Source organism: Fistularia commersonii, chromosome 5 (genome assembly GCF_037954325.1).
Source record: "Fistularia commersonii isolate RoL2024-O1a breed Wild chromosome 5, RoL_Fcom_v1.0, whole genome shotgun sequence".
Classification (NCBI taxonomy): domain Eukaryota; kingdom Metazoa; phylum Chordata; class Actinopteri; order Syngnathiformes; family Fistulariidae; genus Fistularia; species Fistularia commersonii.
This window is the reverse complement of record NC_141288.1, coordinates 17,862,011-17,886,407: the sequence shown is the minus strand read 5'-3', so window position 1 is coordinate 17,886,407 and position 24,397 is coordinate 17,862,011. Positions and strand designations below refer to the sequence as shown.

The window sequence follows — 24,397 nt, the reverse complement described above, 5'->3', positions numbered from 1 at the left end:
GGCCTTGTCAGAGGACGCCGCGGCGCGCTGAATGTAAATCTGATTTGCGGGAAAGGGGCCAGATTTTACGCAGCGTATGCATTTGTGTGCGTGTGTGTGTGTGCTGATAAGAGCTAGGAAGATGAGACAGGGACCTGCGGGTGACAGTTGACGCACTTCACATTTAACAAGCTTACACTTCAGTGTGTCCGTACATACAAACAGGCCATAAGTAGGTTGGAAATCAATGGCCTCTGAGGGGAGATAGCGGTCTCTGCCCCCCCTCCTACTTCATGTCTGGCCAACAAGAGCTTAGACATTGCTAATCCATGTTTAATATCAAGGAACTGTGGCATACAAGGAAGGGGGCGGGGTGCACGTACACACACACACACACATACACACTCTGCCCTCAGATTTCCAATTTGGAACAAATAAAAAATTGAACAGTAATGTAACACTAATCAGGACCCATTGTTTACACGGCCATGATCTCTGACTCACTCGCGTGATGGTGTTTTCCCATGAGGCCCATGAGATGTGTGTGTGTGTTACTGTTTGTGTGTGTGTGTGTGTGTGTGTGAGATTACACCGAGACGTTTTGCTCTGTTTGTTTCCTTCATACAAACAGATCTATTCAAACACAGACAGGTGCTCCTAACTTGTCTGACAAGAGAATGGCTAAGGTTGCTATTAAAGAATTCTGCCGGTATCTTTCTGAATTCCAAATCTTGCCAGAAATAACATTCCTGGAAATTACGTAATGCCATCTGGACAGTTTTCCATCTGGACTTCCCCTCAGAGAAGGTGCCGACGAGACATGGTCTTCACTCAGCCTGCCGCAGTCAGGTGATCATCTACCGATTGACCGATTGAATGATTGACTGACTCACGTCGCAAAATCCTGATCATAAATACGCACATAACAATAACAGAATCCTATATAAGCTGGGATTGGCTTCAGCCCAACTATTAACCTGAGTGCACAACACGCGATACAATGACAATGACAATAAATCAGTGAATCAGTGAATCAGTGAATCAGTGAATCATTGAATCATTGAATCATTGAATCAGTGATTCAGTGAATCAGCGAATCTATCTATCTATCTGGCTATCTATCATTGGACTAGAAAGTGGGTATTTGTAAACGTCAGGCCACTGTAATGCGTGTGTGCAGGGGAACACACACATACACACACACACACACACAGCTGCACACACACACACCAAACACAGGAGCTCTTGGTCAGAATCCTGCAGAGGTCAGTATAGTAGCACCAAAGATCAAAGACTTCTTTGACTTCACAAGTCATGTGTGCAAGAACCTGTGCAACTACTCGTGTGTGCATGTGTGTGCATGTGTGTGTGTGTGTGTGTGTGTGCGAGAGAGAGACTGAGATCTCTATGAGATTGCGGTACAAGACCCCCTCGTCCACCACAGGACGTGCATTCCTGTGAACATACACGCCGTCTCCACCGGCCCGATCAGTTCGGCGGAGGAGGATTTCACTTTCCTCGCGCTGTGATTCTCCACGCCGGCTGGGAAACCTCCGTGTTCACCTCCACATCCACCCGCTTGCGTGGCTGCAGGGAAGTTATGATCCTAAAGGTGAAAATCATGACCGTTTATTCATTTCTTTGCCGCCATTCCTGCACACACTTGACTCGATGCGTGTCACACTCTTGGGAATGAAAACAGGAAGAAAGGGAACGAGGGAAAGCTTGAGGGTGAACGGCGGCTTCTGCCAGTGGCGGGAAAGAAAAAAACACTTAAAAAAAAACAACAGAGGAGTGAATTCCTCTGCCTCTCCGCTTGGTTTTTATTGCAAAGTGCAAAAGCGAAATGGCTACGCCCAATGACATCGTCAGAGGATGCAGGGGTGTCGATGAAAGGGGAGAAAAAGTGCATGTGTGTGTGTGTGTGTGTCAGTGACAGAGAAGAGGAGATAGATTAAAAACTCCCTGGAAAAAAAAAAAAAAAAAATTAGGGGGAAATCTGTAACTTTTGAATGTAACACTGGTCTGAATTAATATTTCGCTTGATTTAAAATAATTGAAAGAAGTTGTGAAAAAGTTAAATGGTTCATCCATTCCTGTTTACCTCTCGGCTGGATGGGTACAATTAGCGTCTCAATTTAAAGTGAGACAATACAAAAGAAGAGCTATGATATTGACACCGGAGATATATCTGGTGTGCAGAAGAAAAAAAAAAAAAAAAAATCAGGTTTAACCGGACAACATATTCATCTTGTCCGCCAAACACAGCCTGCATTATCTTCCCCGCGCAAGAACCCGGCCGGGAACAAAAGGAGCTCTTCCTCAAACGGCATCGCAAGTTTTTAGACGTTTTTATTACGCCGTTAGCGGCATCAATCCCCGGTCACAAAAGGAGCCGGTGCTTGCGCGTCACCCCCGATACAAAGCCAAACCAAGACGGATGAATTCTTTGGCATGTGATTGTTTGAAATGTGGAAGGAGGGTTTCGGGGGAGTGTGTGTGTGTGTGTGTGTGGGGGGGGGTCTATTCTATCACACGTCTTCTTGACACAACAGCGCAGATACAACAAATGTGCCCTTTCGAAGACACAGACACAGTTGTGACAGTCTGGCGGGGTCCTCATATCTAGTTCATTATATTTTCATCATCACAATCAATAATCATAGACGCTTCCTTCTCCCCTTTTCTCTCGCTTCTTCTTTCCGAGGATTAATGCATCATAGAAACGTCATTCAATTCATTTTCGGAGACCGCCTTTTTTCCCAAAACCTGCGAGCGCCATCGCTGCCAGGGTCGGGCGGAGCCGCTCCCGGGCCTCCGTCGCCCTCCCCGGGCTTCCTTTTTCCTCCCTGGCCGTCTGCACGCCCGAGCGAGGACTTTGACTCCTTTGTCGGATGGAGACGGGAGTCTGTTTCTCCCCGTAATTGCTCCTCTGTGTCGGCATCGTCTTTACCAAAGAGGAAAAAGCAAAGGCAGGAGGGAGCGCGAGCGGCCTCCCTGCCCTTTGCCGTACTATCAGCCTTAACTGTCTATTATAACCGACGCTACTCATCTCACTCATTATTCCGTCGGGGGTCAAAGTTCAGCCCGAACCCCTCCCTAGTGGTCATTTAACACTTCTTAACACAACAAAGAATGCAGATGACATCGCTGTTGCATAAAAAAGGTTACGCGCGGCGCAACCCGGCGAGGTCTCTCGCGGCACACCCCGATGCATATTTAAAAAAAACAGAGGAATAAGCGCTTCGTATCTTGGCTCTCACCTCCGCCTGTTGGAATGACCGGCGGTTCGCCTCACACCGAGCGCAGGGAGAATAACAGTTCAGCCTTGTGGCGACCTTGGATATATCCCGGACCGGTGCTGTTTTAATACAAGCACAGCTCCCACTTTATGGATGCCTTTGTATTATTAATACTATGAGAAATGAGAGGCGAGAGGTGAGAGACAGCAGGCTGGGTTTATGGATACTGTAGCGCCCAGCAGTGAGGTCTGACCATGGGAGTAGAATAAGGCTGAGCGGTGGAATAATTTTGAAAACCATATAAACTTTAATGCCGGCGAACGCAGAGGAAAAAAAACAGACGCCGTTCCGTGCTTGAGGCCACACAGCAACAATATCGGAATTAACAAGGGGGTCATTTTTGAACGCGTTTTATTTTCCAGTCGGGATTAACATAATGCTAATATATCACATCCGCCCACTTCCTGTGCCAACATCAATTGCGATGAAACCGAAGTTGCCCCGCAACTGTAATTCGTCGAGCAAGCGAAAACACTTCGAGCCTAAATTCTGCAGTCGAAAAAAAATGATTTAAAAAAAAAAAACACAAAAGCAGAATTATTACACTGCGCGTACTTACTCCGGAGTTAGTCGAGCACCTCTGTTGGTCCGCGACGGCACATTGATAAACTCCACGCCCCGAGGCGCAGCCGCGCTAGCCAAGCGGAGAGCTTATAAAACACTTTTAACTAAACTTCAGGGCAAATCAGGCCAAGGATAAATTCATTTTCAGGCTTGCGTGCACGGCTGTCTGTTTTAACTCGACGGTGTGCGTGGATGTGTGTGCGAAGAGCTAGAGGGAAGTTTTCTCGCAGCGCCTGGAGGCCAATCGAAGCGGGGAAGGAAATAAAAAAAAAAAAAAAAAAAAAACAACAAGCAAAGTGGGTTGAAAGTGGGACAAACTCTCGCTAAGTGTGTGACACAACAACTTGGTTTCGGAAAGCAGCAAAGTCAGCAGAAAGTCATCCGCGTGCCGAGATGGATCTGGCAGACGAACAACAAATTAATCTCCTTAGTGGGCAGTTTGCACATTCATCACAAAATGAGCGAAAAACCGAATACAAAATATACAAAGAGTGGATATTGTGAGATTTAAGCGTGTGTGCGGAAACACACACACACACACATGCGCTCACAAGGCCGAGAGCGGGAGAAAGACAAAGACACAACATTGTATGAGATTATGACTTCTCCCTTCATTTGAATCTGCGCTCAAGTTGAATAAAGCTATTTATAGAAGTGGCTTTGGAGCCGCTCGGAGAATTATGTAAATTCAAATAACATATTCTTTATATCAGAGTCAAATAATGAAGGCCTTATAATGTGTTCCTTGTAACAATGAACGGGTTTGAGGAAATTTTCTCCAGACCCTGATCTCGCAGAACAATGCCTCGTTCATGGACAATTAAAACAAAGAGCAATGGGGTTCTGCCGGGACGCAGCGATGAGCATAAATGTCCTTTATGGTCCGTGCAAATTGTCCCACTTTTATAGCGGCGCCGCAGCCTCGACCTTAAGGAAGAGGAATCCCACGGTCGTCGTCCTCGTGTCTTTCGCCGTCACGCTGTTTTCCTCTCGCTCGACGTCCACGGCCGACCCGCGTTTCCGTCTCCGACTCAGTTCTGAAAGCCGTACTTGATCCTTCATCTTCCGCCGGCGTTCATCTCAAATGCGATTTAGGAAATCAACAAACGATTTTGTTGACGATCCGCATCTCCTACAAATAGAGAATAGGAATACACGGCTTCTGTGTTTTCAGTCGAAAGCTCTCTGAGAAATATCAGTCGGGCGTTCTCCGAGACGAAGGTGAGCGACATTTAAGTTGTTTTTGGGCTCAAAGTCGAAGCTTATATTTGCACGGCGTGTCAGCTGATTTCTCACGACCCCCTCAAAACAGCGTGGACCTCACAGGCTCCTTCCTGCAGAGGTGGCTCCACTTTGGGCTAAACTGACTGACACAATGACGCCCATTGTACGAAACCAGCGACGCTGCCCAAAATAATAACCGTTCGTGTTTTTACCGTATTCCGGGTTACGTCAGTTTTAAAACGACATGTTTTTCTCAGTGTTAAAAAGCAATGCGGGGCGGCTGCGGCGGAGCGGACCATCCCTCCAATCAGAAGGCTCCCGCTGTCTGCGTGTGGAAGTGTCCTCGAGCGAGACGCCGAAACACCGGGTTGCTCCCGATGGCCTGGTTAGCGCCTGGCAGCTCAGCCACCATTGGTGTGTGTGTGTGTGTGTGTGTGTGTGTGTGTGTGAATGGATGAATGCTATCCAATGTAAAGTGCTTTGAAACTGCGAGGTGTGGAAGGGCTATATAAGGGGAGAACATTTACCTAATATGTCAAAAACACTGACGGGGTTTCTGCAATTAAACGGCCCTTTCTTAACGGACTGTTACATTTTTAAAGTGAGTAATTATGACTCATGTTGACGAAGTGGGAACGGGAGGAAGAAAATGTTTTACTTCTGCTCCGGGGTCGGCCATCGGGGCCAGGGATCACGGTGCAGAAGACGTCGGTGCACGAGTCCAACTTTCAGTTCCACCATCAGGACCATGGTTTCTGTGCTCATCTGCTCCGCAAGCCCAATGTACTCAGATTACAATGACGTATCGGTCAGTAATCCCTCTGGCTCGGGTAAACGATTTCAACCGTAACTGGAAATACAGTAGCTTCGGGTGACACATTCCTACCTTCGAACTCGATTGATTCCTAAACTTACCACTTTCCTCTGACAAACTCTGATTTCAGGAAGGAAAAAACAACTCTTAAGGAATTCCAAGTCATGTTTTTTTTAATTTTTTTTATGCAAACTATAATTAATCCCCTCTGTCACTGAAAAGAGCTCGCATTTTCTTTGCAGTTTATGGTAAATGGTCTCAATTTTATAGATAGATTGCAGTTTTACCCCGCATAACATTCACACACAGACACGGATGGCGCAAAAGTAATTTACCCAAGATGGCATTCACCCATTCACACGCACGTGCACTGGTGGTGGCAAAGCGATTTACAGTGGGTAGCGTTCACCCGCTCACACACCGATGGCGGCAGAGTGAACCGACAAATCAGGAACAGCTTCAGGTGCAACGCATTGCCCGGGGAAACTTTGACGTGCAGAAAGCAGCAGCCGGAAACTGAACCGCCAACCTCCAGATTGGAGAAGAAGCCGCTCCGCTAAATCAGCCGGTTTACATTTCTATGCATGTTCTATGCATCTTGTATTTGCAAGTGTTATTTGCAGTCCCTATGTCCTCTATTGTAAGTCGCTTTGGATAAAAGCGTCTCACAAATGTAATGTAATGTTGAAGCTCCTGTACAGAAAGTAAATTTGGGGGGGGGGGGGGGGGGGGGGGTAAGCCAGCCCCCCAGCCCAGCCAAGGTGCACCGTCTTCGGACACGGATCCCCGGGACGTGGGCCCGGAGCTCCTGGAGCTACTGGTTCTTTCTTTGCCTACCGAAGCTCCTGTGAATCGCTAAAGCCCTTCGACAAATCACAGCACTCATAAATGGACAACCATATGAGTGCCATTTTTTTCCCCAACATGCCGGAACTGAACATTTATAGGACAATTTGCGTGTTGGATGATGCTCATATTCTCAGCGGTGTGGAAATGAAACTGCGGAGCGAGCAACTCTTCATCTAACCCGTACAGTAACTCCGCTTACTGTAAATCAAGTCCGTTGTCATGATTTGCATTTATGATGGCATACCTATACAAAACACATCAAATGTACACGTACAATAGACTCTGATTACAAATGGTCTAATTAGCTCGCCTTCCACCACTCAAGATGAGGGGGAACGTTCTGGAGGCCGGGTTCGGGCTCTCAGAGGCCGTTTAACAAACGCTTCATCTGCGCCTGCCTGATGTATGTTTGTGCCGTCGTACGTGCGTCTCTGCGCCGGAGGAAAAAGGTTAATGCGGATGTGCGACAATGCATGCGATGGAAAAAAAAAACAGACACGTCTAATGTGTAATGCTGCGTCTTAAAACGTCCAGATCCCATTCTTCTGGCTTCCAGAGGAAATCACGTGACCTCGCGAGGGCCTTGCAGTCACTCCCCCGCTTCGCCGTAAAGCGGTTAATTAACAGCGGCGCGGTTTAGGCTTTGCTAAATAGCGAGATACACTAATCAAACTGCAGAATCTGACAGGCTGTGATACAAGCTGCTAAGCAAAGGGAACCTGCTCGCTAACTTCCAGAAGAGGGGGAAATATAATTACCAATCCAAGTCCGGTCAGGCAAGAGCGGTTCCGTGTGAGCGTCGTGATATAAAAGGGAGAGGAGAAATACCGTTAAGGTCAATGCATTTGTTTGTTCTTCGCCGCAGACACTGTGAAGTGCGGACAAATAAAATGCAAAAATAGAGAAAGCCAGGCTGACCGGCGAACAAAGTCACCCGGAGGAAGTCTCTTTTGAACAGTCATTCCCTTGACACCCATTTAATGTTCCTGTTGATAATCAACAGCGTGAAAAGGTTATTGAAAATCAGCCTTTAGAGCGCCGCAGCGTTTTTGCCCCCCCCCCCCCCCCCCCCCCCCCCCCCCGCCGCATTTATATCACTCTTAGAGAAGAATGGAACAGAAAAAAGGAGTGACGAAAAATATAATATGGCAATTTAGCTAAGTAATTACAGCATTTTACTCTCAACGACCGGCCGTCTGCACGCGGCTCCGACGGCAGGGAAAGCTAATAATTCAAGTTCTCGGTGACAGTAATTGTCAGTCAGTATACCTAAAGGTCATATCAGTCACCCAGGAGAAAGGGAAGGGAGAGACCAATGACACAATCACACAAGAGCAATTTAACATCGGAGCTAATGGGGAGGAGTGGAGCGGTGATGGACGGAGAGCGGGCGGAGGCTGCCGGAGGGGGGCGGCTTCATCTGGTGACCTGTGTCCTCACAAGATGTTATGATGATCAGAAGACATGAAATCCCAGTCTGGGCGACGCTCCGCCATTCTCTCTGCGTTGAAATCTTTCGTTTCAATTTGAAAAAAAAAAAAAAAAAAAAAAAAAAATTGGATTCCGCATACGGGTGAACCGGGTGATTGGGTTATTATTATTTTTTTCTGAACGTGCGGGTGTTTCTTGTAAAATATTGAAATAAATGAAGAAATTAAAACGACTCGCTGTTTTGCTTTTCGGCAGTCCTGCTCATAGAGATGCTAATTTGAAACTACTAAAATTATGAAAAATAGAGGTACTATACTACTAAACTACTATACTATACTACTCTCCCTCCATTTGGTGAAGGGAGAGTAGTATAGTAAACACGTATTTTTTCAGCGTTGGCTTTTTCCACACACGTCCCGCAGTCCTGCTCATAGAGATGCTAATTTGAAACTACTAAAATTATGAAAAATAGAGGTACTATACTACTCTCTAAACTACTATACGATACTACTCTCCCTTCATTTGGTGAAGGGAGAGTAGTATAGTAAACACGTATTTTTTCGGCGTTGGCTTTTTCCACACACGTCCCGTATAAATAAAGGCAAATCGAGAAGTGGGTGAAGTAAGACGAGGATGTCTCGGAGGTTGCGGAGCCCAAACTGTGGGAGAGGCAGGGAGAGGGCAGCCCAGCTTTTGAAGTAATTGACTAATACAGTAGCGGGTATTAAAGTCATTCAGTGCCAAAAGGGAGCAGGCAGCCGCTTGACCCTGAGCCACTTTGGACTAATCTAGCATTCAATCCAGCGTGTAATGACTGCTAGAGCTGTCAATCCTCTGGGCTCTCCTGTCTCAGACGCACCGACACACACACGAGAATCGAGCACACACACACACACACACACGGAAAGGGAGCGCGCTCCTGAACGCACACACACATCGTAAACCTCTAGTTCTCCCCGTGCATTGATTCCCGCCGGACGACGCGGGTGGAACCTCTCGGGGTCGGCGGTGGACGAACCCGGGAAAAGTCCAGTGGGGTCACTTTGGCCCCCCACTTTTTTTACGGACCGTCGTTACCGGAAACGTGAAGGGGGGGGGGGGGAGAAGAGCGGGTGAAATTATTCGTTCATCCCACCTTTCCTATTCTTGAGGATCGATAAGATTATTCCACGCCAAAGGAGAGGTGTCAAGGACGGCAGAGGAGAGGACGATGTTAATAGAAAAGTAATCAATTACATTGCAAGTGATTTTCCATTGTAGTTCATTGGACATGGCTGAGCATCAGAAGCATCACTTGTCACATTTACATTATATTTTTTCATCATACCTCTATTTTTCATAATTTTGTGGTGCAGAAAAATATAATATTATATTAGCTTGATATTTTTCACATCCGTGCTAGCTGTCAGTCAGTTGTGACAATATTAAGTGTGATTATTAAATAAAAATGATAGATTCATCAATTTATCCTCTTCTCGAGTAACATGTTTACATCAATTATTCTCAATAATCTATGCAGGAATGTTTAAATCAAGTGACATGGAGGGACAGTGTCACTTATCCGACCCTTAAGATATATCATTTAATAATGTTTTTGAAAAGTGTCTGAATGTAGACAGTCACATATAGCAATTGTAGTAAAGAATATCACAAAACAATATCACAGTTGGCCAGTACCACATGATACCTAAGGAACACAAGCTTATATATTAACATAAAAATATGATTATGAGGCTTTAGAAAGGTGACATCAAATAGCCTGTTTTAGCCCAGATGCACCAACCTTGTGTGACTATTATTACATGGTAGCCAATGTGGCAACTTGACTCTTGGAGAAAGGAAGAATAGTGAAACTTGGTTGTTGTTTTCAGAGTGCTTCCACGCGTGTCTTTTTTTTTTTTATATCTGACGTCTCTTCGACAGAATGGTTGCACAACGGATTCGAATTTTTTTTCAGCGCGCGCTCTGTTGCACGCCAGTGCAGTCGCGTGCGGTCGTAGATTCCACAAACACTCCAGTTTTGAGTCCGTGGACCGTCCGCCGACCGATGGTCGCGCTAAATGACACCTGTCACACTGACTGAGCAGCAGACGGAGAGGAAGCAAAGAAGGCAAGAGAAACAGAGGCACTTCACAACACTGTCATTGCCATTCATAATACACATTGGTGTATAAAGAGGGCCATTAGGGGCCCCAACCTGGGAGCCATTAAATCATTTTAAAGCGATGTAACATCCCATTAGTGTCAGTGGTGGGACCAGATAATAGTCCGTATTAGAGGGATAACCACAAGACGCTCCATTTGGACTCAAGTCACTCGGGTCTTCTCCCCCCTCCGCCGTCCCCGTTTCCAAATTTTCACCTCTATCTGGAGGAAGCGAAGGGTCACCGGCGGCCGAGAGCGCCGACTCTTCTATATCGAGCCGCTCCCCTGTTAGCAGCTGCTGCTTTGAATCGCCCAGATGAGGAGGCTGCTGAATAAGGAAATGCCCGGATCCAGCCCCCATGAATAAGGCATGATGCGGTGGCCCGTAATAGGCCCATTATGGTGCCTTTGGTGGTGTCAATAGGAAACAGAATTCAACTTTGTTGCCGCGTCTGGAGGGACAAAGGCTCTTATTTTAAAGTCCTTGTGTGCTTGTATATGATTTTATCTGATGTGGTGCAGTTAAGCTAAGAGACGGTTAATAAAATAAATGAAGTGCGAGCGTGTGTTACGTTAACAGCAGAAAACAGCTGCGCTGGATATAAAGGATGGATGAGTGAATAAATTAGCGGGGATGTCACTGCAAAACACAGAGAGCCTGCAAACTACGCTCAAAGTCCTCCGATATCAACGTCTAAACAAGGATGGCATGGATACGGTCAACAATTCACCTGCTTTAAACATAAAATACCGATCTGAGAGGCTGACTCGCTCATTCCCCCGTAGTGACGCTGTTATCCGGCGAGAGACGGGAATCATCCGTTCTCTCGTTCGCACGTGCCGCCGTCGCTCGTCTTGGCAATTTAGCATCGCCGGCGAACGGCCTACGTGCTTTTGGACGGTGGGAGGAAACCCCTGCGGAAAGAGGGAGAACCCGGAGACTCCGGAGAGAGGGGGGGTGGGTGGCGGGGGCGCTAACCACCGCGTCATCCGGCGGAGATGTCGTGTTTTTTTTCTTCTAAATCTGCAAACACGCACACGCCGACAGTGATGTAACTGCAACCGTATCAGCTGAGCGATATACCGGCCGGGCATTAAATCTTGCGTCGAGAATTCCCCCGATGTCATAATACTATAAATCGTGCAACATTACCGCCCGTATATCACGATCAGCTGGCTCTTCTGAGCACTTTTATTCGTCGGAATCAATAGTCGGACGAGCGCCGCCGCGGCTCCGCGTGGATTGTTTGTGTAAATCATACAGGTAACGGGGAACCTCCGAACAATACGAGCCAAAGCTGAAACGATGTCAGGCCATTGTGAGGTTTCAGAAAAACTCTGCGTGAAATATGCATCTGTTCCTTTCTTCTCTATTTTCCTCCGCCGGATGATAAATAGCCGGTTGGCCAGACCCTCGGCGTGCCCTCGGAGTTCTTAAAGGAACAAAGCCATGATGAATGGATCAATGCCAGCGGTCCAAGAAAACAGGTCTTCCGGCCGATAAAAAAGATTTGCCAATGACAATTGGGGGACAGCGGTGACCCGGAGAGTGGGTCTTTGGGGTACGGCCCCCCCAGAGGGGCCCCGGTGATGGAGCTCGGATCACCATTAGGGGGAAGATTAAGTGGCCCCGGCTTCCTCTCTCACTTAATTATACATGCAAGTTCTCTGTGTTCGGCCTGCTGCAGCACCTCAGAAAGAGGCAGCGCTCCTTTGTCTCAGCGACTGGTCGCCACTTTGATTGCTTATTGGCTGTCTCTCCTGACAACCACTGGGCACAGACACAACTCCCATTGGCCCAGGTGTCAGTAAAGCAGAGAGGGTAGGATAAAAAAAAAAAAGGGAGAGAGAGGGAGAGACGATAGAGAAAGAGAATGGAGACTCGGATAAGCGACGGACAGCGAGGGAAGACGTGCGTATTTAGTTTTCATTACACTGGGAGCTTGAAGAGGTTGTGTGTGTGTGTGTGTGTGGGGGGGGGGGGGGGGTGAGGGTGGAGGAAAAAAATGTCCTTGTCAGAGTGGGAGTCTCTGGAGGTACCAGGAGGCGTACGGGTGCCATCCGCTGACACTCAGCTGACGAATATGGAACCCCTCAAAATAGAGCAGTTCATGCTTGAAAACAATGGCTTATGAATAACCAACAGGAACGGAGGATCCTGCTAATAAACAAAATCACACCACCGGGGACCGAAAGGGCAGCAGGGAAATGTGACAAGCTGAGAACAGCTTCTATTATATTCTAACAAAATGCAGAAATCATTACCTGAGCCTGACTGGTCTTGCAGGACCGGACTGCAATTTCACAGGTCAAATCTCCCCCGGAACCCAACCCGCGCTCGCCACAAAAGAATGACCAATAGCTATAAATTGGGGCCAAATCTCTTTCCCAGATTGTTGCGCGCACTTTAAAAGGTCCAGATCAGTGGCGGGGTGAGACGGCAGCGTGGTCTGTTAAAGCACCCTAAATGAATCTCAATGATGATGACTTCCATCCATTGCTGTCTGGGGTTTCAATTCCCAATCTTTACCACGTGCATCCGAGTCAAAGTATTCCAACATGTTGACGAGGAGGAAAAAAAAAAAAAAAAAAATCTCTCTATAGTAACACCCGGAACATACTTTTCATATTAGAGGACATCTGAAAAAAATGAGGAAAAAAAAAAAAAAGGAACAGTGAACACTTTTAAGATCGGGTTGCGCAAAGGACAGTGTCAATAATTAATCTGCAGGCAACTCAGCTTCAGTGTACTCATCATGTTTTAAGAACATAACTGGAGATGTTGTAAATATGTAATGGGACTTTAGAGATGCTTCCCGACGCTGAGTATTCACGATGAAAAGGGAGAAATCAACATCTATGTCCTGAGGCAACCTGAAATCAAACGTGGACCACCTCTGCCAAATGTGAGGATGTTTAAAAATGGATTATTTGGTGTTAGTGGGTTAAATACTAATCAATACACGTTCCACTGAAGTCTTGATTGTCTAATCCAGTGCTTCTCAACGTAGAGGTGTGTGCTCCCCTACAGGTGATTTGAGGTACTGCAGGGAATACGTGGGATTGTTTTTATATGTAAAACTTGTAAATATTGTTATGTGCAACATGTTGATCTATTCACCGGCGAGAAGCCGATTTTTCTGCAATTCGTATTCGAAATAAAGAAACTTCACAATGAAGAGTTGCTCATTCGCAGGCATCCGGATGAAGGTCCAAGGTTTAAAGTTTACCATTTTTTGCTCATGATACAGTCACTACATGTTTCCAGCAGAGTGGGGAAATACGATGACTGTCACTTTTAAATATTAGCACACGCCCTAAAAACATTTAATGATGAACTAATCTAATACATTTGTAAAAACAGTTCTATAAAATCAACTGGGAAATGACCTCAGAGATGTCAAAAATGATCCGTAACAACAAATTTTGAAAGCGGCCCTTTGAGAAAACAACAAGAATGGGACCAGAAATCAAGCTATCAATTACTGTATATTTATTTTAATGCCTGTAAAGGAAAGTTGAATTAAACTGACTCTGTCACCAGCATTAGAGTTCCATAAGCAGGAAAATAGTCTCGGTTCATTATATTGTGTATCTTCAATGTGATCCAAAGCAACAAATCAAAGTTAAAATATGTATATACATGTATATATTGTGTGATTGTGTTCTTATTATTCTTCGTATCAGCGAGAAACTTCCGACCGATACGAAGGGTGTCGCTTTTCGCCTCGCGAGAAGACTCGGCACGAAAACCTCAGCCGTGACTTCTTTTTTTTTTTTGGCTATTTTGGCACTGGCGAGCATCGCGGCGTTGACAGGGAATCAATGTTGACATGTTAGCTTAGCGGCTGCTTTCAGGGGTTAAAATCAATAATCAAAGCAGCTGTTTGCTATTCAAGCACACTCCGTCGGAGCCAAGAGGACCATCTCCACTAAGAGGAAAGTTTGCAAAAGAAAGTTACCGGCCTGCATTTACTTATGAGGGTTTTCGGCATCTGCGTGGAAATGGAGCGACTCTCTAAATATTGAGAGATTAACTAAGGCATGTCACTTCCAGAACATAAAATTCTATGCAATTCTGCATTAACATTTATGCCCGAAAGCCATCTATTATTCAACATAATTTGAGAATGATGAGCTGAAAGTGACATTGATGGCAGTAACAAGATTGATATATTTGGAGTCCAAATTTAAACGCCGGCGGGCAGGCGCACGTACGCGGCGGCCCCCCGAACGTGCACGAATTAGCGCACCCGCTCAAATCAAATGTTCCTCATCGGCGTGTTTTGTCGTGGCGGCGCGAGGTGCTCGCAAATTCCGCAAGCCAGTAAAACTTTTTACTGGTGTGGGAGTTTCCATTAATTATCATAATTGTTTACATAATTCATAAGATAATAATCACGTAGCGGCGCATTAATGATCAACTTCAATCAAAATTCATGCCGAGCACACACTCGGAGATTTATTTAATATGTATTATAATTAAAAATCAAAGTAAGCATTTTGCAATGCTGCAAGACTAATCACAGTCAGAATTCGATCATCAAACACAAATACGTTGTTCCCATCTTAACCAGATCCGCCGGGACGCAAGAGGAATCGATAGGAGAAAATCAATTACGATGTGTTTGCATGTATGGATTGACATCTTGAATCATCAGTCTTATTGATCCTCTCCTCTGGGATCTTCATAAAACCCATTTGTTCCATCTAAAGTTTGCTCATCCAGCCAATACGTTGTTCTTTGCCCTCCCCCTCGCTTCTGGTTTGCATAAACAATAGCGAGACGGCTATATAGAATAGATCGCAAATCTCACCGAGACGCACCCGAAAGCATTATTCTGTTGCGGAAAACACTCGAGAGCTAACGGCTAAACTTTTTTCGGAGACGCGGCGAGGGGGCGAGGGGGGGGGGGGGGGGCGTCGGAGTCGTAAAAGCTGATTTGTAGCGTTTCCATAAACCGTGTAGCATTTGGACAAATTGAAAGATGATGCGGCCCCGAGCCGCCGGCCGACCCGCCCTAAAACAAAGCCCACGATGAACATCTTTGTGACTGAGCTGATTGCGGTTAATTATAAATTATGCAGTCATTGTGGGCCCACAAAAGAAGACATCCCCGCTCCGCAGTCAGATGTAATTACCAAAGTCAGACGCACTCTCCGCTGTGTGTGATCCATCCCTGACAGCCAACGCTGACTGATGACCTTCCTTGGCACAAAAAAAAAAAAAAAAAAACAGACACACCCTCTGCCATCCAACCCCCTCCCGCCCTCTAAGACATCCCTTTTTCACGCCACCGCGTGACCCCTTGGATTTTTCAGGGTGCAAAGACGCTGACAATTTGGATCGTCGAGCCTCGGCGGCCGGCGTCGCCTATCGTTCACAATAAAGGGGTTTATAACTCTCGGTCGCAATCTGGGGCAAAGAAATATGATTCCCCGTCGGCGGCTGGCAGAAGGGGTTGGGCTTCGGCGCCGGGAGGAAGGGGAGGGCGAGGGCTAATTTGACACAGCTCGCTTGGCTTGCCATAATTGCTCCGTCACTGTCAGTCCTTGAGAGGCCTTCTCGCCATACAATTTGGACACAATTACCGTTCGTTTATCAGTGGCCGTTAAGCCCATCGCTCCTCCGACCGCCTCCGAAAAAAACCCCCGCCTGTTCTCACATTTGGCCGGTGGCGAGGATGTGCCATGCCTCATCAAACGCGGATGCGGCCCATTAATGAACACTGTTAGCATTTCTCTTAAACTTCTCCTGCCTCTAATAAACATGCAGTGTTCCATGAAGGAGCATTGCCATCCTCGTGACACGATATTTATTGTCTGCGCCGGTGGGAGGGAGGAAGGGAAGGGAAGGGAAAGAGGGAGGGAGGGAGGGAGCGCGGACGGGAAGGACAGGGGATGAAGGAGGGGCGGCTCGTCGCAAAGAGAGACATATCAGTGATGAGTTGGGAAAGGAGGGGAGCCGGGGTGAACAAAGACAGATGGAGAGGAGAAGATACCGGCCACAACATCTCTCTCTCTCTCTCTCTCTCTCTCTCTTTGAATTCACCTCCGGGGTTCTTTTCGTCGTCGTAATGAAACCTGCGTTTTTCCTAACTGACCCTTCACCGCGGCGGGAAGACATTTAAATAAAGATTTGCACTCGAGCCGTCCTCCAGCTTCCGGAAGAAACGCAGCGACCAGAGTGAAACATATTTCTTGAAGATACCCCTAAAACCTGTTGCATTTTGAACCAATAAACAGGGTGAAAATGACAAATAAGCTTTTCGAAGGACGCTACATCCGCATCAGTTTGGCTGGAATTGCTTACCTATATCCGGGTATATGGCTGAAATAAATATCATATACACTGCTCAAAAAAATAAAGGGAACACTTAAAAAACACATCCTAGATCTAAACGAATGACATATTCTTATGAAATACTTTGCTCTTTACACAGTTGAATGTGCTGACAACAAAATCACACAAAAATGATCAATGGGAATCAATTGTATCAACCCATGGAGGTCTGGATTAGGAATCACACTCAAAATTAAAGTGTAAAAACAAACTCCAGGCTGATCCAACTTTGATGTAATGTCCTTAAAACAAGTCAAAATTAATCTGTGTTGCTTCCTGAGTGGACACTATGATTTCACACAACTGTGATTGACTTGGAGTTACATTGTGTGGTTCAAGTGTTCCCTTTATTTTTTTGAGCAGTATATGTCTGTTTATGTTTCCGCACAAATATTTCCACGTGTTCCTCTCGCACGTGCATGAAAAACATTTTGAATGTTTGAAGCACATAGCTTGATTTAACTGCGGGCCCGACGTAATCACTCATTTTTAACAGATCCGCTCCGACGACATAGTCACACTCGCCGGAGATGCGACGCCATTCCTCTGCACTTTGACACCTGTTTCGTCGCCTCTGTCAAACACCAGCAGACGGATAGAGCGAGAGAGAGAGCGAGAGATCGAGAGACGGAAAGCGGGGGGGTGGAAAGAGTGAAAGAAAGGGAGATAAACAGCAGACGGTTGCCTGTGGTGACCCTAATGTCATTTGCGTCCTCTAAAGAGTCTCTCATTTACTCCCCTGGCCCCGGGGTGGCCCCATGTGCCGCGGCAAGGACTGTCGTTACCGAACAGGGGGTGAGACGCGGGGGTCGCCATCTATCACGCCGCACCTGCCTTCTTTCCATATTCCCGAGTAATTAAGTACAAAAAAAAGATAGAAAGCAATAAACACACAGGCGTGCGTTTCATTAATCAAAAAGTGTATGCATACGCATCCACACACGCAGAAACACACAGACAATTATGAGAGAGTTTGTAAGAAATAGGTGATGGGAAAGAAAAAAACTAAGAAATAAAAAGCCAAATAAAAAATGATCAAGCATTCAGAGTCAATTGCGTGGCGTCTCCGGGGGGGGGAACAGACCTCGGTGGCTGCACTCCTCTGCTCCCGCTCACCTCTCAGACCTGCAGGAATTAATGAAGCCCAGTGCAACCGCAGTCAAAGGGACGAAACGGCTGCTCATTAACGGCCTGCTGTCACCGAGGCCGCCGCCGCCGCCGCCGCCACCGCCACCGCCACGCCGCTGGATGTGAGGACAAGGTGGAAATCGGAGAGGTCGCGTTCCAATGGAAGATAAACAAAAGGAGGAGACCCCGCTGCAGACCGTCGCGGTAAACGGGGGCACGTTTTCTTAAAATTGGTTAAAAAACCATCCAACCGCCTTGAAAACGGCGTCCCTGCAAAACCAACGGCCGACGCCGAGAAACGCGGCCGCGGCACAAATAACTGCGGCAACAAAGCGAGACTTTTCATGTCTCTGAGGAGATAGGAGCCGGCATTGTACTAAGTGTTTGGTTGCTCGCCGAATAAACTCATTAATTTGCTTAATTATGAAACTCCCTATCAATTTCCTCTTCCCCGAGAAAATATTCAGTGAAGCTATGCAACAACATAACACATTTAAGGGCTGTGTTTTCCCTATCACATAATAGACAAACAGAAAATACACGAGGGCCTGATTAAAGGCCTTTTACACTACAGAGGGGCCGAGAGAGGGAGAGAGAGAAAGAAAGAGAGAGACGGGGCGAAAAAAAAGACAACAGTGTTTGTTTCTGCGCTCACAGATGAAATTGTTTCGGCTTGTTTTTGACAGCTACAGCTACAGACGCCGCACCGGCTATTATTGAAGAGGAGAGAAAGGCTGGTCGTAATAATTAAAGCTCACCACAAACCTGAATAAATTAATGCTTTTGCTGTTTGCCTGTGCCTGTGTGTGTGTCTGTGTGTGTGTGTGTGTGTGGGGCTAATGTGCAACCGTGTGTACAGACAAGCTTTGTTCATCCTGATTAATTTTTGTTTCTTCCACTGTTCATGTGTATATGTGTCTGTGTGTGTGGGGGGGGGGGTGTGTGTGTGTGTGCATGCGCATGCATGTGCATTCTAAGGTTTGATAAAAGTGTTGCATGCTGTGTTTTGGGGGCAGGAGGGGGCTGTTTGCTTCGTCTTCACGGCTCATGTGTCTTATCGCTTGCATACAAATTTAAAAGTTTTATACAACTAACTTCTTCCTTTTTCCACAGTGTCTGAGAAAAAAAAGAAAGAAAGAAAGAAAGACAGAAAGAAGAGAGGGAAAAGGCAGCGCACAGAACACACAGTGTGAATTGTGTTTGTGCAGACAGGAATGCCACAACAGTAGTTCATTACAGCTAAAATGACAGAGGCGGTAAATACTGTATATTAAATTATACAAAATAATTGCAAATAAACGTTCGCACTTATGCCTCAAAGCACGAAGGTCCCTGGTTGGATTATATCGCCATGTTCTCTCTGTGTCCGCGCAGGGGACATATTGGAGACCCTACATTGTCCAGACACGAGAGGGTGAATGGCTGTATGTATCTATGCGATGTATTATTGATCCGGTGAATGGCTATTTAATGTATGAATGAGAGAGTGAATTTGAATGTCTATTTGACGTGGGGAGGGTGAATGACAGCATGTCTTTATTTGATATGTGAATTTATAGGGTGATTGAATGCATCTTTATGACGTGTGAACATGTGAACGAATGGTCGAATGTCTCTATAGGACGCGTGAATGAGAGGGTGAATGATAGCATGTCTTTACATGACGAGTGAATGGTTGTATGTGACTATATGGTGGGTCAATGAATGTCTCTATTTGATGTATGAATGAGTGATTGAATGGTCGAAAGTCTTGATATGACGTGCAAATGAGAGGATGAATGGTTTATTTGTCCTTACACTGTGTGTGAATGAACGGGTGATTGTTGAATGTCTTTATATCAGGCGTGAATGTTACGGTGAATTGTATGTATCTATATGAGGTGTGAGTGAGAAGGTGAATGGTTGAATGTCTCTAAATGTGTCCCTTTGACCTATTTGCGGCCTCTGGCCCAATGACAGCCGGTCCCCCATGCATTGAGTGCAGGATAAGCAGTAATGATAATGAATGAATGAATTATTGCAAGTAAAAAAGCGTCGCTCACGTGACCCGCAATCCACTAAAACTCAGGTAACACATTTGTCTCGACCGCAGTCTAGACTTTTAATGCAAATGTACTTTAACAGCAATGAATCCCTCTCTGAATGCTCTCCACCAGCTCAGCCTTGCTCCCACAGTGTTAAGAGGAGCTGTGCATTTAGATTTGAAATTGACACCGACAACAGAAATGGCAGCGGAAGGATAGCAAAAAAACACACACACACACACACACCCGCACTGCACCTGCAATTAGTGGTATGTATGAGAACCCCCACATTCACCTGCACACATGCACAAACAATGGGAGGGAGGCTCTTGTCAGACAGGGTAAATCCCATTATTTGGCCCTCATCCCGGAGAGTGAATTGAGAGTCAAGTAGGATGCATGCAGTAACCACAATGAAATTATGGCCGCTGTGAGGCCGAGCGCGGCTAATGCACCCCCATTGTGTCCTCGAGTGCATCTAAATAAGCAGGGGTAAAAGGCAGCCTGTGCCTGGGCAGCCCAGGTTACTGCATGTGTGTGTGTGTGTGTGTGTGTGTGTGTGTGTGAGGGTAAATGGAGGCCTACCCGTGACAGAGCCCGTGCATTTAGGCTCGGCGGTGACTAACCTGAGACGCTGTGGGATGTGACTCCGCTCGATCGCGTGGAAGCGCAAGTGTTTACTCGTATCCCGGTCGGGGACAAATTTTTCCGTCCTGTTGAAAATAACGGAGAGCATTTATATCGCTAATAAACCTGTTTTCATTGGGTTTATTAGTCCTGTGCTGGTGCAGAAGTTAAACTAGGCAATAGATCACAAGCCTTTGGCTCGGGGACTGAATGAAAGTCCTTTAGATTACAAATATCCACTCTCCCACAGCCCATTAAAAACAGGACAGTGGGGGGAAAAAAAAAAAAAGAAAAAGAGGCAAGAAAAAAGGAACACTATAAAACTGTCTGTTGAAAATGCTAAACAGAGATCCGGATATATCCATTATGAATGAGATGTATTTGAAAGGCAGAGGCTGAATAGGAGCAGTGAGGAGGACAATCACTTACCTCCCCACCCCCCCCCGTACCTGGCAATGCTTAACCCTCTCACAACCTCAAACACACACACACATGAGAACAAGTTCATCAACAACAGCCTTTGTACAGTCAACAGTGCTGTTTTCGTTCGGGGTCCGCGTATCCTCAGAGCTGTCCGTCAGACGTGGCGGGGACAGCTGATCTAAAACAGAGTTCGACACCGGTGACAGGAGGATAGAGCTGTAACTCTGGAATGCTAACCTCCGCTGTTATTTGGCCTGCAGAGAGCAGCAGAAAGGGGGGGGGGGGGATACGCCACCTAATGACAACTACAAACACAGGCGTACCTTTTGTTCCGACTCGCCTTAAACGGGGCGCTTCAGTGGAGTCGGCCGTGCTTCGGCGGACCCAATCAAAACCCGCGTTGTTTAGACTTCAAACATGGCTCCCAAAGAGAGACGCGGCGCGGGCTAGGTGCGAGTCTCCTGCTAATAGCTGCTAGCATGATTCGGTTAAGCTGCTTATTTCCGACATAAATAATGCATCCGCGCAGATGCGCTCGACTTTGGTTGAATATGAATCGCCGGCTTGATTGACGCGCAGGTTTGTCGAGCGCCGAGTCGATTCTACAGTCTCACCTTTGGAAATAGGCCTGTCTCATTTAATATCCCCTTCTGTTAACATAATTATGACAACCGCCGCCGATTCGCGCGCTTGTCTGCGTAATATCCGTGACAAAATTAGGCTAGTATTTTTTTTTTTTTTTTTTTGGGGGGGGGGAGCACGGCTGGAAGAGGCAGGGCAGATTTTAGCAGGGTATGAAAGGCAACTACATCGTCTGCATGTTTAGCGGCTAAGCCACATCATGTCGGGAATAAGAGGACTATCTCTGGTTTAATTCCCGATACTTTCACGAGACAGCCTACTTACCCGCCCAACAACCCTGCCCCCTCCGAACCCTCTCTTTCTTTACACTCATTGATTCCAATCAATCAGTGCTAATTAAGCAGGCACCTATACACATATATGTCATATGCTAATGGGGTAATGATATGGGCATTTAGTTGGTGCCTTCATCTTGCTTCTTGCAGCTAACCCATAATGACACTCTGGAACCAGCCATGGGAATATTTATAGGAGACCGCAGAGATCATGCGGCTACTCGCAAAAAACACGCACAATCACCCACACGCCCGTGCGCACAAAGCGCTACTTCCCGCCGCCTCATTGTGTTAAACCTTATTTACAAGGCAGCGGTGGAGAACGCGCATTAGGGTTCAACGGGCCAACGCCGTCCAAAACAATAAAACATAAATAGGAGTCGATCCCACGCACGGCTCATCTGCAAACTGATGAACATCTCTGCGATACAAGATGTTTCTCCCCCCCCCGCCTCCTGTGCCGTCTCTTTTAAATCCTTGGCACATCAAGGGGGAATAAAAAATGAAAAAAAAAATGTTTCTCATTTCATTTTTAATCCTCCCCCCCCCAGTGTTAAGGTGCTATTGAAAAATAAATAAAGTATTGCAGACATATTCCCTCGCCTAATCCACAACCCTCCCCGACCGGGGAAAAATTACACAGTGGTGTGGCTCATATTGGAGAGGCTGTGTGCAAACACAATCATGATTTGTCAATTGCGTCTTATCTTTGTTTTGTTTAATTATATCTGTATTTGGCATTATAAATTTCAAATGCATTTATCTCATTTAATATGCAGTAAATAGGCCAGTGCTATAAAAAAAAAAACAAAAAAAACACAAAGTCTGACGTGCACAACCCGAAGCAAAATAAAGGCAATCAAGGTGTACTGTATGTTCTGGTCCACGGGCTGCTGACGTTCTTATTTTTCATTTTCATCCGACAGCGCGCCGCGGAGTCAAAAGTCTTGATTTAGGTTCACACTGGTGGCGTCACAAATGCACAATGTGCTCCATCCCCTGCTGAGCCAGCAGGATGCCCCAGGCCGCTGTTCTTTTTTTTTTTTTTTTTTTTATTTCTTTTTCCATGACAGTATACTGCAGAGAGGTTCTGGAGGGATGGGACCCTGAATGTGTTCCAGCAGGAAGCACTTCGCTGCTTTGGCTGAGTTGTTATGACGGACCGAGGCGGTGCAGGGGAGACAGGAGCTCTGATTTACCTCAATTAAAATGAACAGTTCAATTCAAATATCCACTGTGATGACAGATAGTGCCGAGTCCTGAATTATGAAAGCCAGATTTTCTTATGGAAACACACTCGAGTCACTGATCTAGCGACTGATTTCATTCAGAAATAAAGGGGTCAGATATTACACACACTAACACATACTTTGAGTGAAAGGTGTACTTTTAAATTTTTTTTTTTTTCATCCCTCATCAGGCTACATGATGATTAGCGGATGGTATCAACGGTTAGCGGTGGCTAGCGGTGGCTAGCGGTGGCTAGCGCCTCACAGCAAGAAGGTCCCTAGTTGGATTCTGACAGGGGGACCTTTCTGTTTGGAGTCCATTTCCTTCCTGTGTCAGCGAGGATTTCCACCCTAAATTGTCCGGCTATATGGTCGTACGGTTCTAAATAACTTGAACGAGAGGGTGAATGGTTGTACTTCTCCACGTAATGTGTGAATGAGAGAGTGAATGGTTGTATTTCTCCACATAACGTGTGAATAAGAGGGCAAATATTTTTATTTCTCCATTTAACATAGAAATGAGAGGGCGAATGGTCCTATTTCTCCAAATATTGTGTGAATGGGAGGGTGAATGGTCGCATTTCTCCAAATAATGTGCAAATAAGAGGGTGAATATTTGTATTTCTCCAAATAATGTGTGAATAAGAGGGTGAATGGTTGTATTTCTCTATATGACATGTCAGTGGTTATATGTTGGTTGTATTTTTCCACATAACGTGTGAATGAGAGGGTGAATGGTTGCATTTCTCCAAATAATGTGTGAATAAGAGGGTGAATGGTTGTATTTCTCTATATGACATGTCAGTGGTTATATGTCGGTTGTATATCTCCACATAACGTGTGAATGAGAGGGTGAATGGTCGCATTTCTCCAAATAATGTGTGAATAAGAGGGTGAATGGTTGTATTTCTCCAAATAACATGAGAATGGAAGGGTGAATTGTCGCATTTCTCCAAACAATGAGTGAATAAGAGGCGGAATGGTTGTATTTCTCTATATGACGTGTCAGTGGTTATATGTCGCTTGTATTTCTCCAAATAATGTGTGAATAAGAGGGTGAATGGTTGTATTTCTCTATATGGCATGTCAGTGGTTATATGTCTCTATATGACATGTAAAAGAGAAATTGATAGGTTTTATCTTTCTCTCTGACGTGTGAATGAGAGGTTGAACGGCTGTACGTCTCTTTTGTGGCCTGGCGTTCGGTCCACCTCTCCGACGCATACAATCCCCCGCCGATCCTTCTCGGATAGCCCATCGGACGACGGCGCGACGAGACAACGGACACGGAGAAAAGTTGTCTTCAACTTCGCAAACATTGAAACTAACGGTGAGCTCTGCCCTTGCCAGCCCTTGCTGGAGCCTTTGTTGCCTGTGAAAACCCGGCCTCCGTGCAAC

The 24,397-nt window shown here is 46.1% G+C and overlaps 1 long non-coding RNA gene across 1 annotated transcript in view; it reads right to left on the bottom strand.

The window, feature by feature from the left end:
• The window catches only part of LOC147234244 (uncharacterized), a 116,497-nt gene extending 96,004 nt beyond the window's left edge, over positions 1–20,493 (bottom strand). Inside the window, exon 1 of the long non-coding RNA XR_015106175.1 lies at positions 20,430–20,493. This is a non-coding gene — a long non-coding RNA (uncharacterized LOC147234244). The remainder of the gene's footprint in view (positions 1–20,429) is intronic.
• Between the last annotated feature and the right edge of the window lie 3,904 nt (positions 20,494–24,397).